Source organism: Callithrix jacchus, chromosome 2 (assembly GCF_049354715.1).
Source record: "Callithrix jacchus isolate 240 chromosome 2, calJac240_pri, whole genome shotgun sequence".
Classification (NCBI taxonomy): domain Eukaryota; kingdom Metazoa; phylum Chordata; class Mammalia; order Primates; family Cebidae; genus Callithrix; species Callithrix jacchus.
Window position 1 is genome coordinate 104249248 of NC_133503.1, and position 15725 is coordinate 104264972.

At 37.1% G+C, this 15725-nt stretch overlaps 1 long non-coding RNA gene across 1 annotated transcript in view; it reads left to right on the top strand.

Moving 5' to 3' along the window:
- LOC118148840 (uncharacterized) overlaps nucleotides 1-13113 on the top strand; it is a 70386-nt gene extending 57273 nt beyond the window's left edge. Inside the window, exon 4 of the long non-coding RNA XR_004735856.3 lies at nucleotides 12734-13113. This is a non-coding gene — a long non-coding RNA (uncharacterized LOC118148840). The remainder of the gene's footprint in view (nucleotides 1-12733) is intronic.
- Nucleotides 13114-15725: the final 2612 nt, after the last annotated feature.

Below are 15725 nucleotides of genomic sequence, written 5' to 3' on the forward strand. Positions count from 1 at the left end.
CAGGACTAGATGGATTCACAGCCAAATTTTACCAGAGGTACAAATGAAAGCTGATACCATTCCTTCTGAAACTATTCCAAACAATAGAAAAAGAGGGGCTCCTCCCTAACTCATTTTATGAGGCCAACATTATCCTGATACCAAAAACTGGCAGAAACATAAAAAAAAAGAACTTCAGGCCAATATCCCTGATGAACATTGATGAGAAAATTTTCAACAAAATACTGGCAAACCAAATCCAAAAGCACGTCAAAAAGCTTATCCACCACGATCAAGTCATCTTAATCCCTGGGATTCAAGGCTGGTTCAACATCTGCAAATCATAAACATAATCCATTGCATAAACAGAACAAATTACAAAAACCACATGACTATCTCAGTAGATGTAGAAAAGGCCTTCAATGAAATTCAACACCCCTTCATGGTAAAAACACTCAATAAACTAGGTATTGATGGAGCATATCTCTAAATGATAAGAGCTATTTATGACAAACCCACAGCCAATATCATACTGGATGGGCAGAAGCTGGAAACATTTCTTCTGAAAACTGGCACAAGGCAAGAATGCTCTCTCTCACCACTCCTATTCAACACAGTATTGGAAGTTCTGGTGAGATCAATCAGTCAAAAGAAAGAAATAAATGATATTCAAATAGGAAGAGAGGAATCAAATTATCTCTGTTTGCAGATTTCTAAATAAACATGATTGCATATTTAGAAAACCCTATCGTCTCAACCCAAACACTCCTTAAGATGATAAGAAACTTCAGCAAAGTCTCAGGATACAAAATCAACAAGCAAAAAATCACAAGCATTCCTATACACTAATAATAGACAAACAGAGGGCCAAATCATAAGCAAACTCCCATTCACAATTGCTACAAAGAGAATAAAATACCTAGGAATGCAACTTAAAAGGGATTTGAAGGACCTCTTCAAGGAGAACTACAATACACTGTTCAAGGAAATAAAGAGAGGACAGAAATGGAAAAACATTCCATGCTGATGGATAGAAAGAATCAATATTGTGAAAATGGCCATACTGCCCAAAGTAATTCATAGATTCAACACTATCCCCATCAAGCTACCATTGACTTTCTTCACAGAATTAGAAAAAAAAAAAAACTTTGTATTTCATATGGAACCATGAAAGAGACCATTATAGCCAAGGCAATTCTAAGCAAAAAAGATAAAATAATAAAAAGCTGGAGTCATCATGCTGACAGACTTCAAACTATACTACAAGGCTACAGTAACCAAAACAGCATGGTATTGGTGCCAAAAGAGATATATAGACCATTGGAACAGAACAGAAGCCTCAGAAATAACACCACACATCTACAGCCATCTGATATTTGATAAACTGGACAAAACGAACAATGGGAAAAAATACCTATTTAATAAACGGTGTTGGGAAAACCGGCTAACCATATGCAGAATACTGAAACTGGACCCCTTCCCTACATCTTGTACAAAAATTAACTCAAGATGAATTAAAGATTTAAACATGAGGCCTAATGCCATAAAACCCTAGAAGAAAACCTAGGCAATACCATTCAGGACATAGGCATGGTCAAAGACTTCATGACTAAAACACCAAACACAATGGCAACAAAAGCCAAAATTGACAAATCAGATCCAATTAAGCTAAAGAGCTTCTGTCTAATGAAACTATCATCACAGTAAACAGGCAACCTACGGAATGGGAGAAAACTTTTACAATCTATCCATCTGACAATGGGCTAATATCCAGAATCTACAAGGAACTTTAGCAGATTTACAAGGAAAACAAGCAACTCCATCAAATAATGGGTGAAAGATATGAACAGGCAGTTCTCAAAAGAACACATTTATGTGGCCAACAAACATATGAGAAAACCTCATTATCACTGTTTATTAGGGAAATGCAAAACAAAACCACAATGAGATACCTTCTCACACCAATTAGAATGGCAGTCATTAAAAAGTCAGGAGGCAGTGGTTGGTGGAGAGGATGTGGAGACATAGAATGCTTTTACACTGTTGGTGGGAGTGTAAATTTGTTTAACCATTGTGGAAGACAGTGTGGGAATTTCTCAAGGATATAGAACCAGAAAAACCATTTGACCCAACAATCACATTACTGGATATATACCCAAAGGACTATAAATTATTCTATTATAAAGACACATGCACATGTATGCTTGTCGTAGCACTGTTTACAATAGCAAAAACTTGGAACCAACCGAACTGTCCATCAATGTTAGACTAGATAAAGAAAATGTGGCATATATACCCATGGAATACTAAGCAGCCATAAAAAGAATGAGCTTGTGTCATTTGCAGAGACATGGATGAAGCTATAAACCATCATTCTCAGCAAACTAACACAGGAACAGAAAACCAAATACTGCAGATTCTCACTCATAAGTGGGTGTTGAACAATGAGAACATATGGACATAAGGAGGGGAGCATCACACACTGGGGCCTGTTAGTGGGATGGGGCGGGGGCAAGGGAATGGATAGCCTTAGGAGAAATAACTAATGTAGATGAAAGGTTGATGGGTGCAGCAAATCCCTATGGTATATGTATACCTAGGTAACAAACCTGCATGTTCTGTACTTGTATCCCAGAACTTAAAGTATAATTATAAAATAACATACAATAAAATATAAAAGGCATAGAGTGGCTGAATTGATATAAAAGCAAGAACTAATTGTATTCTGTTGATAAGAAAACCACTTCATCTCTAAAGACATCATAGACTGAAAGTGAAGAGATGGAAAATGATATTTCATGCCACTGAAAACAACAAAAATAGAAAGAATAGCTATACTTATATCAAATAAAATTCACTACAATCAAAGACTATAAAAAAAGACAAAGTTCACTTATTATGATAAAGGGGTCAATTTGACAAGAAGATGATACAATTATAAATATCCATGCACTCAACAGTGAAGCTCTGAAGTACATAAAATAAACATTAATAGATCTAAAGCTAGAAATAGACTGTAATACAATAATAATAGTAGGGGACTTCAACACACCACTCTCAATAGTGGACAGGTCATCAAGAGAGAAAATCAACAAAGAAACATTGCGTTAAACTACACACCAGACCTTATAGGCCTAACTGACATTTATAGAATATTTCACACAATTGCTGTAGAGTACATATTCTTTTCATCAGTATATGGAACATTCTTCAGAATTCACCATATCTTAGGCCACAAATCAAGTCTCAACAAATCCAAAAATGTAGAACTCATATCAAATGCCTTTTCTGACCATAAAGCGATATAACTAGAACCCAGTAAGAAGAGGAACCTCAGAAACTACACGAAAATATGAAAATTAAACAACATGTTCCTGAATGACCAATGAGTCAATGAAGAAGTTAAGAAGAAAATTAAAAAAAAAAAAAAACTTGAAATAAATGTGGAAATACAACATACCAAAATCTATGAAATACAACAAAAGTAGTACTGAGAGAAAAGTTTATAGCACTAAATGCTATATTAAAAAGGTAGAAAGACTTCAAAATAAAACCTAACAATGATCTTCAAGGAACTGGAAAAGAAAAAACAAGTCAAACTCAAAATTAGTAGAAGAAAGGGAAGAATAAAGATCAAGGCAGAAATAAACAAAATTAAGACTAAAAAATACAGATCAAAATGAGAAGTATGGTTCTTTTTTGCAGAAGTAGACAAAATCAACAAACCTTTAGCTAGACTAAGAAATAGAGAAATCCTAAATAAATAAAATTAGAAACAGAAAATAAAACATAACTGAGACCACAGAAATATCAAGAATAATTAGAAACTATTAACTATACCCCAGCAACTTTGAAAACCTAGAAGACATGGTAAAATTCCTGGACACATACAATCTACCAAGACTGAAGCATGAAGAAACAGAAAATCTCAAGAAATTAATAATGAGTAATAAGGTCAACACAATAATGGGAAAGAACTTTAAGAGGAAATATTTCCAAACTCATTTTTATCAAGCACTATTACCTTGATACCAAAACCAGACAGAAACAAAACCAAAAATAAGAAAACTACAGATCAATATCACTGATAAACAATGCAAAAATACTCAGAAAAATACTAACAAGCCAAGTTCAACAATATATTAAAAAGGTCATTAACTGTGATCAAGTGGAAATCATCCAATCATCCAAGGAATGAAAGGATATTTCAACATATGCAAATTAACAAAGGTGATACATTATATTAAAAGAAGCAAGAACAAAAATTATTTAATTACTTCAAAGATGCCAAAGTTAATTTGATAGAATTCAGCATCACTTTTACCATAAAGACCTTCATCACACTGGGTATAGAAGAAACATGCCTGAAAATAAGGCCACATGTAACAAACCCACAGCTGATATCATACTCAATGGTGAAAAGTTGAAGGTCTTTCCATTAAGATCTGGAGCAAGTTAAAGATGGCCACTTTCACCACTTTTATTTAATATAGAATTGTAAGTCCTGGCCAGAACAATTAGGGAAGAGAAAGAAATACAGAGCATCCCAGCTGGAAAGAAATAAGTCAAATTAGTCGTGTTTGCAGATGACATGATTTTACAGTTAGATAAACCCAAAGGTTTTACCAAAAATCTGTTAGAACTGATAAATAAATTCAGTAGAGTTGTGCAATATAAAATCAACATACAAAAATAAATGGCATTTCTATAGGCCAACAGCAAACAATTTGAAAAAGAAAGTGAGCTCATTTATAATTACTTCAAAAATATAAAATACTTAGAAACCAATTTAACCAGTGTATTAGTCAGGGATCTCTAGAGGGACAGAGCTAATATGATAGATGTATTTATAAAGGGGAGTTTATCAAAAAGCATTAAACCCACACAATCCCAAGGTCCCACAATAGGCCTGCAAGCTGAGGAGCAAGGAAGCCAGTCAGGATCCCAAAGCTGAAGAACTTGAAGCCAGGTGTGGGAGGGCAGGAAGGATCCAGCATGGGAGAAAGATGTAGGCTAGGAAGAGGAGGCTAAACCAGTCTAGTCTTTTCACATTTTTCTGCCTGCTTTATATCCTGGCTGCACTGGCAGCTAATTAGATGGTGCCCACCCAGATTAAGGGTACATCTGCCTTTTCCAGCTCGCTGACTCAAATGTTAATCTCCTTTGGCAACATCCTCACAGACACACCTAGAATCAGTACATTGCATCCTTCAATCCAATCAAATTGACACTCAGTATTAACCTGAGATCATACATAATCTTCAAATAAAGACAATAATAAGGTCCTAATTATGCCTAACATAATGCAACTATCATTTGTAAAAGTAGAAAACCACCAATCTCCAACCCAAATGCCATTATATAAAGTTAACCACACTCAAATGCTGATATGAAGTCAATAAATGTTATGTCACATGATAAAGGAAAAAAGAAACAAAGTGAAGGTGTTTTCTTTCTACAAGTCTATACACACAAACATGTTTTTAACAAAAGGAGGAGTAAATACTCTTGACAATTACAGTCCCCTATCTGCAACTGGTCATTTTGTCACAGCTGTTATGATTACCTTCTTCTGCTACCCATTCTGTATTCCCTTTGCCTTCAGCAAGAACCTCAGCAGGTCATGGTTTTTTTTGTTTTTTTCCTGGTGGAGTTACCCAAACCTTTATTCCGGAAGGGTCTGAACCATTTGTAGTCCTGTCTTGATTGGGCTGTTGTAGTTTCCCATTGACCATAATCACAGGGCATGGTATACTAAGACATTCTAATGGATCTTCTATATTCCAAGCATACTCTTCCTTACCTCTGTTGTGGAGTAGTAGAGAGATTTTTTTTCTTGATAGTCTGTGTCAGTCACCCCAGTCAACACTGTAACTCTCTTCTTAGCCTGTTGACTTAAAGATAGGAGGAGCTCAGAGTGTCCAGGTGGCAATCTTAATTTCCTATTTCATAGAATCATGGTGTCTCCTGGTGGCAGGGTTCCTGTCTCTGGAATGAAAAACTCTAGGTTAGCAGAATGTAATGTCACAGGAAGTGGAAGCAAAATTTTGCTAGTGGATCACTAGGGGAGATGGTGAGTGGTGCCACTTTCACTTCCACCCCTTGATTCCTGGACCCATGAATCCTGGCTACAGGAGAAACAGTATCATATTTTGGATGCTGATTGAAAGCATACATGGCCTTCTGGAGAACTTTGCCCCAACCCTGCAAAGTATTGTCAGTTAGTTGGCATTGTAACTGTGACTTCAAAAGGCCATTGCACCATTTTATCAATACAGCTATTTCAGGATGATGGGGAAGGGAACATGGTAAATTCAGTGAATTAATTTCATGAGCATGAGCCCACTGCCATACTTCTTTAGCCATAAAGTGAGAGCCTTGGCCAGAGGCAATACTGTGTGGAATACCATGACAGTGGATAAGGCATTCTATAAGTCTGTGAATGGTAGTCTTGGCAGAAGCATTGCATGCAGGATAAGTAAACCCATATCCAAAGTATCTATTCACTGATGACAAACCTGTACCCCTTCCATAATGGAAAAGGTCCAATATAATTAACCTGCCACCAGGTAGCTGGCTGATTACCCCAAGTAATGGGACCATGTTGAGGGCTCAGTGTTAGGCTTTGCTGCTGGCAAATTGGGCCCTCGGCTGTGGCCATAGCCAGGTCAGCCTTTGTGAGTACAATGCACAACCTTCATCCCTGCCACCCTGGCCACTTTGTTCATGAGCCCATTGGGCAATGAAAGGGACTGGGAAAAGAGGCTGAGTGGTGTCCATGAAACAGATCATTCTATTCACTTGATTATTAAAATCCTCCTCTGCTGAGGTCACCCATTTGGTGAGCACTCACTTGGGATACACATATCTTTATAGTTTTTGACCAATCACAGAGGTCCATCCACATACCTCTTCCAGAAATTTCTTTGCCATCAATTTTCCAATCATGCTTCTTGCAAGTCCCTCACCATTGAGCCAAACCACTGGTTACAGCCCATGAATCAGTATATAATTGCATATCTGGCCATTTCTCCTTCTGTACAAAATGCACAACTAGGTCCATTGCTTGAAGTTCTGCCCATTGGGAAGATTTCCCTTCACCATTGTCCTTCAGGGATCTCCTAAAAGGGGCTGCACTGCTGCAGCTGTCCAATTTACTCCCCATGAGGCCATCGGTGAAGGCTGCAGGAAAGAAGGCACCGTGGCAGGAATAGAGACTATGGGCATTTAGGCCACTTCCTCATGCAACTTACTTGTCCCTTTGGGACCTGCTGGAGTCTAATCACATATATACCTCCATTTGGTAATGGAAAGCTGATGTACACGATCCACTTTATGGCTACATGGGTCATAAAGCACCCAGTTAATGATAGACAATTCAGGTCACATGATAGACTATTCAGGTCACATATAACCTATAGTCAAAGGCTCAGTTTCCATCAAAGCCCAGTAACAGGCCAAGAGTGGTCTCTCAAATTGAGAGTAGTTATCAGCAGAAGATGGCAGGGTCTCGCTCCAAAATCCTAGAGGCTTCCTCTGAGATTCATCTATGGGAGTCTGTCTGATGCTCCAAACAGCACCCCTATCTGCCACTGACACCTCAAGCACCATTGGAAATCTTGGGTCATATGGCCAAAGGGGCAGAGCATCTTGGACACGAGCCTGGACCTGTTGCAGAGCTGTCTTCTGTTCTAGGCCCCACTGAAAACTGGCATCCTTTCAGGTCACTCAATAAATGGGCTGGAGTAACACACCCAAATGAGGAATATGTTGCCTCCAAAATCCAAATAGGACCACTAGGCATTGTGACTCTTCCTTGGTTGTAGAAGGGGTCAAATGCAGTGAGTTATCCTTTACCTTACCAGGAATATCTCAACAGGCCCCACACCACTGAAGCCCTAGAAATTTTACTGAGGTGGCAGTTCCCTGAATTTTAGTTGGTTTAATTTCCCATACTCTAGCATGCAAATGTCTCACCAATAAGTCCAGCATCCACTACTTTTTGCTCACTGGATCCAATCAGCATAATGTCATCAATTTAATAGACCAGTGTGATATCTTGTGGAAGCAAAATGTGATCAAGTTCTCTCTGAATAAGATTATGACACAAAGTTAGAAAGTAAATATACCACTGATCTAGGACAGTAAAGATACATTGCTGGCCTTGCCTGCTGAAGGTTAAATGCTTCTGGGGGACCTTATCTGCAGGAATGGAGAAAAAGGCATTTGCCAAGTCAATGGCTGCATACCAGGTGCAAAGCGATATGTTAATTTGATCAAGCAATAAAACCACATCTCTTAGAGCAGCTACAGTTGGTGTCACCACTTGGTTAAGCTTAAAACAATCCACTGTCATTCTCCAAGATCCATTTATTTTCTGCACCTGCCAAATAGAAGAGTTTAATGGGGATGTGGTGGAAATCACCACCCCTGTGTCTTTGAAGTTCTTAATGGTGGCACTGATCACCACAATCCCTCTAAGGATGCAATATTGTGTTTGATTTAGTATTTTTCTAGGTAGAGGCAGCTCTGATGGCTTTCACTTGTCTTTTCCCACCATAATAGCCCTCACCCTCCCAGTCAAGGAGCCAGTGTGGGGGTTCTGCCAGCTCCCCATAAGTCCCTACTTTAACTGGAGGACCACAACAACATTTTGGGACCCCTGGAATCAACATTAGCCAGCTCAGAGCCAGTGTCCCTGAAATTCCTGATTATTTCCCTTTCCTTAATGCAGTTACCCTTGTAAAAGGCTGGAGGTTTCCTTGGCTAAGGATGAGAGAAAGAGTCATTACATAAATCGTTGGTAGTGTAGTAGAGTCCTTCCTCAAGGGGAACTGACCTCCCCTTCATTCAAGGGATTCTGGGTCTGTAACTGGCTGAAGTCTGGATGATGGTTGAGGGGTCATGATTCCCTGTTTTTATAATTCAAATTAGTCTTTTGTCCATTCCACTCAATCTGGAAGTTTTCTGCTCATATAAATTGAGTAGGAATGCAGTAGGCTTCATATCAATTTCACTTCTGGGAACAACATAATTAATTAGCCAAGGTCAGAGCTCTACATTGCTGCTTTGCCTCTGTTGTTTATTACAGCAGCTGTGACCACCTCACCTTTGATGGTTGACTGCCACCACTTGGCCCCTGCCACCTCAGGTCCAATTATTCTCATTGTATTTAAATTGTATAGTTGAGTGACTGCAGTTCCCACTGTTAGATCTGACATACAGAGAAGAGCAATTACAGGGCTCTTCAAAAATTCAGGTGCTGCCCTCACAAATTTATTTCACAAAGCATTGGTCAAGGCTATATCTTCTGGACCTTCCCAGTTGGAATGAGTAGGTCTAAAGTGACTAATCCACTCCATCATCCCAACCTTCCTAAGCCTTTTGATCCGTTCCTATACATCAAAAATTTAGTTAACATTTGTTTAAACCCAGGTCACCTCTGCTTTTCAATGCTTTGAAGATCATTTTAAACCTCTCCCTCCTAAGAATAAATGGTTCAAATATGTTAGGCCTCAGCATTGTGAGACTTTAAGATCTACATTATCATAATGTTACCTGACTTATAGACTTCCAGCATGCTACACATCAAGACTGAACACTTAAAAAGCCACAAGGGCCTCTTTTACCATGGGTTTCAGATTAAAAATACATTCTACATAAATATATAGTAAGGGAAGATGTGATGTAGATAAATGAAAACAAGTTTGGTGAAAAAAATAAATGTCTTAATTGAAACTGAATCATTTCTTTTATTTTTTGATACGGAGTTTCACTCTTGTTACCCAGGCTGGAGTGCAATGGCACGATCTCAGCTGACCACAACCTGCATCTCCTGGGTTCAAGCAATTCTCCTGCCTCAGCCTCCTGAGTAGCTGGGACTACAGGCATGTGCCACCATGCCCAGCTAATTTTTTTGTATTTTTAGTAGAGATGGGGTTTCACCATGTTGAACAGGATGGTCTTGATCTCTTGACCTTGTGATCCACCCATCTCAGCCTCCCAAAATGCAAAACAGAATCATTTCTAATTAACTTTTAACTTACTCTTGCTGTCATGTTAGAAAGTAAGTAGGCAACAATGAGACAGTGAAGGGTTAAGTTGCCCTGGCAGGATTTAATAATTATAAATATTGATTACTCTAAAACATCACTGAGCTGACAGGATAAGAAAAGTCTACTTGTCTCACTGTTTGGCCCTTTTATTTCTCATAAGATGGATGAGTTAATAAACAGGGAGCAAGTACTCCCATAAATTCAGCATCTGTAATATTTGTCACCTTTGGAATTACTTGGATGAGAGGAACATCCTTTATGTGAATTCACAGGAGAAGACTAGCCTGCTTTCCTTAGAATCTGTATTCCACACTGTGATTAATGCGATGTTGATGTTTAAAGAGGCAATGTCATTAGGCGAAAGTGAGATGAGAAAAAATCATGCTTCCTCTACAGTGTATCCCAAACATGCTAAGTGTCTTCATACAGGTTATGGTTTGTGCAGTGGCATGGCTTTATTTCTTCTTGTTTCCAGCAGCATAGCTTGAAAGAGTAAGAAGTTAAACTGAATATTATGCACACCGACACCATTTCTTGAAATTGGAAGCACAAATGAATTGTTCCCAAGTTAGAAAACAGAATTATATACATTTTTAATGGTAACAAAAAGCTCATCTAATTGAAGTTCTTCACTTTAAAAAAGGGGAAACTGAAACTTAGGAATATGGCTTTTCCAAGGCGGCAGGAATATTCAATGGCAGAGCCTCTTTAACTCCTCTCCTAGGCAAACTTCATAAATCATGGAGGGAATAGTCAGATGCTGGCTAGCTTATTTTTTCTTTTCTATTTCATAAAATGTGGCATTTTTAAGTGTTTAAATTTGATTAAATCTGTGGATTAAGCACTTTTTATAAGGAAATGTTCATGCTTCTTTACATTTGAAATTAAAAATTATGAAACGTAGATATAGATAATGATAAGAGGTTGTTTTTCTAAATTGTGAGCTGAATCAGGGAAATCTTGATATAAATAAGAACAAATATTATTCAATCACATCAGTTACTTCTTTTTAACAGTTAAAAAAAGCAGCATCCCTAACCTACGTTTGTGCCTATCATACTAATGTATTGGATAAAACTAAATATTTGTTCTGCAGGATTTGACATATTGTTGGCTTCTTCTTGTTTATACAATGCATATCTGAATTCTTATCAAAACACATGAATGGGAAACCAGATTTCTGGTCACAGTGAATATGAAGTTTTATTATCCCAATTGACTGGTCATTGGCAGAATTCATTCAATGATTAGTAACCATGGTAATAAATGTAAATCTGTGTTACCATAATAAGATGTTCAAGATGGTAGACATGTAAAATGGGGGAAATTTAGTATAGCCTCTAGTTTCAATATTTTGTAATTTGAGGTTTTATTATCCCTTTTTAATGAAAAGCTCAGAGGGTAAACATGTTTATTTTAGTTTCTATATAATATTTTTTCAATTTGTTAATATTTGCCACAAAAATAATCTAATTTCAGTAACTAGAATGCCTCATCTGAGTGAAAACGCTAAATATTATTTAAAGGTAAATTTTTTTCCCTCTGTCACCATCTCTCTCTGGCTTATTTGAGGCTGAAAACATGCAGTAGGGCCGGGCGTGGTGGCTCAAGCCTGTAATCCCAGCACTTTGGGAGGCCGACACGGGTGGATCACGAGGTCAAGACATCGAGACCATCCTGGTCAAAATGGTGAAAACCCGTCTCCACTAAAGATACAAAAAAATTAGCGGGGCATGGTGGCACGTGCCTATAATCCCTACTCAGGAGGCTGAAGCAGGAGAATTGCCTGAACCCAGGAGGCGGAGGTTGCAGTGAGCCGAGATCGTGCCATTGCACTCTAGCCTGGGTAACAAAAGCGAAACTCCATCTCAAAAAAAAAAAAAAAAAAAAAAAAAAAAAAAAAAAAAAAAAAAAAAAAAAAAACATGCAGTAGGGAGAAGAGAGGTGTGGTCAGCATCTTTCGTCTTTGCTGCGTCCTGCGCAGCCCTTCTCTAGCTGATGCTTCTAACCCTTGCAGAATCTCACAAAGGAAATGGGGTGAGAAAAAGAGATAACAGAAATGGGTAGGGGAATTTTTTCCTAAATAGCCAACGATGTAGGAGGTTCGGTGATATTTTAAAGCTACCTTTTTATTATCTATGACCACATTTGTTAATAAGCCAGAAAACTAAAAACAAGAAATCGAAATCCAACTTTAATAGCTTAAAAGTAGGCAACTGTAGACTGAACTGAGATAGGAGATTCACACGATCAAAATGTCAGATATTTGTCATTGTTGATGAGAACAAAGTAGTATGTCTTTTAGAAATCTGGTCAGGGTAACTGAGTGGTACCTGGAAGTGCAATGTGTGTCACATATAGAAAGAAAAAATCCTAGATAATAAGCCATTTTCTAAGGAGTATTACTTTTCTGGTGATTCTTCCCACCAAAATACAAGCCACACTGTGAGCTTGACATCTCCCTAGAAAACCTTAACATCTATATAAAATGTTTTTCAGGGGGAAGACAGGCTTGTTTTACTAAATTAAAAAAAAACTATTATTTTGAATAAACAGATTCACATTAAGGAATGAAACCTGGAGAGGAGCTGTATTATTAATGATTGGGTGAGGAAATGTCTTCTCTCTTTGTATGACTTTGTATCTTTTACTGATTTTCTGAGTAACCTTTGTCTCCTGAACCTCCATTTTCCTCCCAGTGCCATGGAGTTGGAGAAGATAAAGATGGAAGGCAATGGTAGGTTTGTTATTTATTCCTTATCCTTTTAATGTCTAAATTGACATTTATTCTGTTATGAAATACATAAATGCAGTGATATTAACATGCCCTCTATGGTCTTTACCAGCATTTTAAAATCATTACATTGTAACCCGTTCATAGTCACACTTCTGTAGGCCACAGAAAAATAACTCAAGTTATTTTATATTGTCTGAAAATTTACATAAGATCAATAACTGAAAATTACAGATAGGCCAATTTGAGCTAGCATTAAGCAGTTTTTCTAACTACCTAGAGAACATTCATAATGAAAATTGCTGTTTTGGAACTAATGTTTTTATGTTTCATGTATATGTTCTATCAGAGACGCTACACACACTTGGGATACTTTATAAGGAGAGGTTTTTAAACTTCTATCTTTGTATAAAATCATCTCAATTTCTTGCATATTGGCATGTATTTTATGCTTTTATAGATTAACATATCAAAAATAAACTTAGGCTGGGCATGGTGGCTCACACCTGTAAAAACACCACTTTGGAAGGTGGATCACCTGAGATCAGGAGTTCAAGACCAGCCTGGCCAATATGGTGAAACCCAACTCTGCTATATGTATATACACACACACATATATTAGCGAGGCATGGTGGTAGGTGCCTGTAGTACCAGCTACTCAGGAGGCTGAGGCAGGAGAATCACTTGGAGGCAGGAAAATCACTTTAATCCAGGAGGCAAAGGCTGCAGTGAGCCAGATCATGCCATTGCACTCCAGCCTGAGCTGCAGAGCAAGACTCCATCTCAAAAATAAAATAAACTTTAATTTTATTTACTTCTTTAAAAAAAATAGCTTCAACCTAAGAAATCATATCTATGAAATTCAGCCACTGATATGCTATTAATAGCTTATTTTTATACTGCATATTAAAATAAACTTATAGCTATTAAAATTTTAAATATCCATGTACCTCCTAAATTATCTCATGCAGCTCCCCATTATTCCTGAGAAACAGTATTCCATTTTGGAAGACATGACCATTTAGCTTCCTTACTGCCATAGGATTTCCTGGTTTCCTAAATTTTGCCTTCTATATGCAGTTTTATTTATACATTTTATGTATTCATGCTTTCATATTTATGAGCATAATTATGTATGGCATATGTGGTAGTGGTGATTAATTTTTAGGTCTGAGCATGGTTGCCACTGTAACAGTGTTTGGTAATAAAAATATATCTATTTCCTCTCCTATAAACTGGTATAAAACTGCTTGGCAGCACTTCACTGCTTTATAAATTAAGCCCAATGGGTATTGCTACTTTAAGCAACGTCTTCATTCAGTAAGATATATTGTAGTCCAAGTTTGTTAACCTTTAAGAAAATGAATTTACCCACCAATAGTTTCACAGGCTTTTCCATGGTTGATAGTACCTTGGAAGATTTGGTTACCTCCCCTTTCTTTCAGCCCTGTCAACTTCCTCTTTAACTTCCACTTTATGTTACAGATATGCTGGTTTAATCTGAATTTTTTCTAAATCTCTAAACTCTCTCCTCATTTCCATTTCCCCGTGAACATAGTTTTTCTTCTTTTTTTCACAATTTTCACTCATTCTACAATTATTACCTCTAAGTGCACGTCTCAGAATCTTTTCCAAGTCTCCAGGCTAAGTCAGGTGTCTTTGCTATAGGTTTTTGAATCTCTCTCTTCCCCTTTTGTAATATGTAACACACTTGTAATTACTTATTCAGTGTTCAACTACATTAATGGATATTTTTATTGATTTTAGTTGGGTATACAGTTTTATAAACTTAAACACAGATATAGTTTTGCAAATACTCATCACAATTAAGATACTCAATAATTTTGCCAATCCAAGGAAATTTCCTGCTCTCATTTATAATCACAATCCCTGAAGTTGCTAACTACTAGCAACCATTATTGTCTTCACTGGTAGAATTTTGTCTATTTGAGAACGCCACCTAAATGGAATTATACAATATAAAAGCGCTTGTGGCTTATTTATTTTAATCAGAATAATGCCTGTGTGGTTCATCTGTATTACCCCACATATCAGTAGTTATTGTATTTTTACTTCACAGTAGTATTGCATGGTATGGTTGTACTGCAATTGGTTTATTCATTCACCTATGAAGGACAGTATGGTTGTTTCCAGGTTCTGGTAGTTATTAATAAAGCTGCTATAAACATTTATGTAAAAGCTTTTGTGTGAACATGTTTTCTCCCATGCCCCACCCAGTGTAAATGTCCAACAGTAGGATCACTGGGTCCCATGGTCAGAAGAAAAGCAAAGCACACTGCCATGTGTGTACCTACGCAACTGTCTTGCATGCTCTGCTCATGTACCCCAAAACCTATAATCCAATAAAAAATTAAAAAAAATAAATAAATAAATAAAAAAGAAAATTCCAAATGGTTTTTCAGAGTGACCATACTATGTTACATTTCTGCCTGGGGTTGTGTTCTTACTGTTGAATTTCAGAAGTTCTTTAATAATTTTAAATACAAATTCTCTGCTGGATGTGTAGTTTACAAATATTTTTTCCCAACTCTTTAACCTGTCCTTATATTTTCTTAGCCCCATCTTTGATGGGGCAAAACTTTTGAGCATTCTTGACAAACTTTTTACTTTGAAATAGTTTTTAGATTTAATAAAAAAAAGTAAAGATAGTCCAGAGAGTTGCCATATGCTCGACACACAATATCTCTTATTATGAAAATCTTATATTAATAAGGTACACTTATTGAAGTTAATGAACAAATATGGATACATTAAAGCCCACATGGCATTCATAGTTCATTGGCTATTGACTAATACCCTTCTTCTCTTCCTGTATCCCATCAAAGAAACCAAATTACATTTAGTTGTCATGTCTCCTTGGGTTCCTCTTGGTTTTGACAATTTCTCAGACTTTGATTATTTCTGATGATTTTTACTTTTTGAGAAGTACTGGCCAG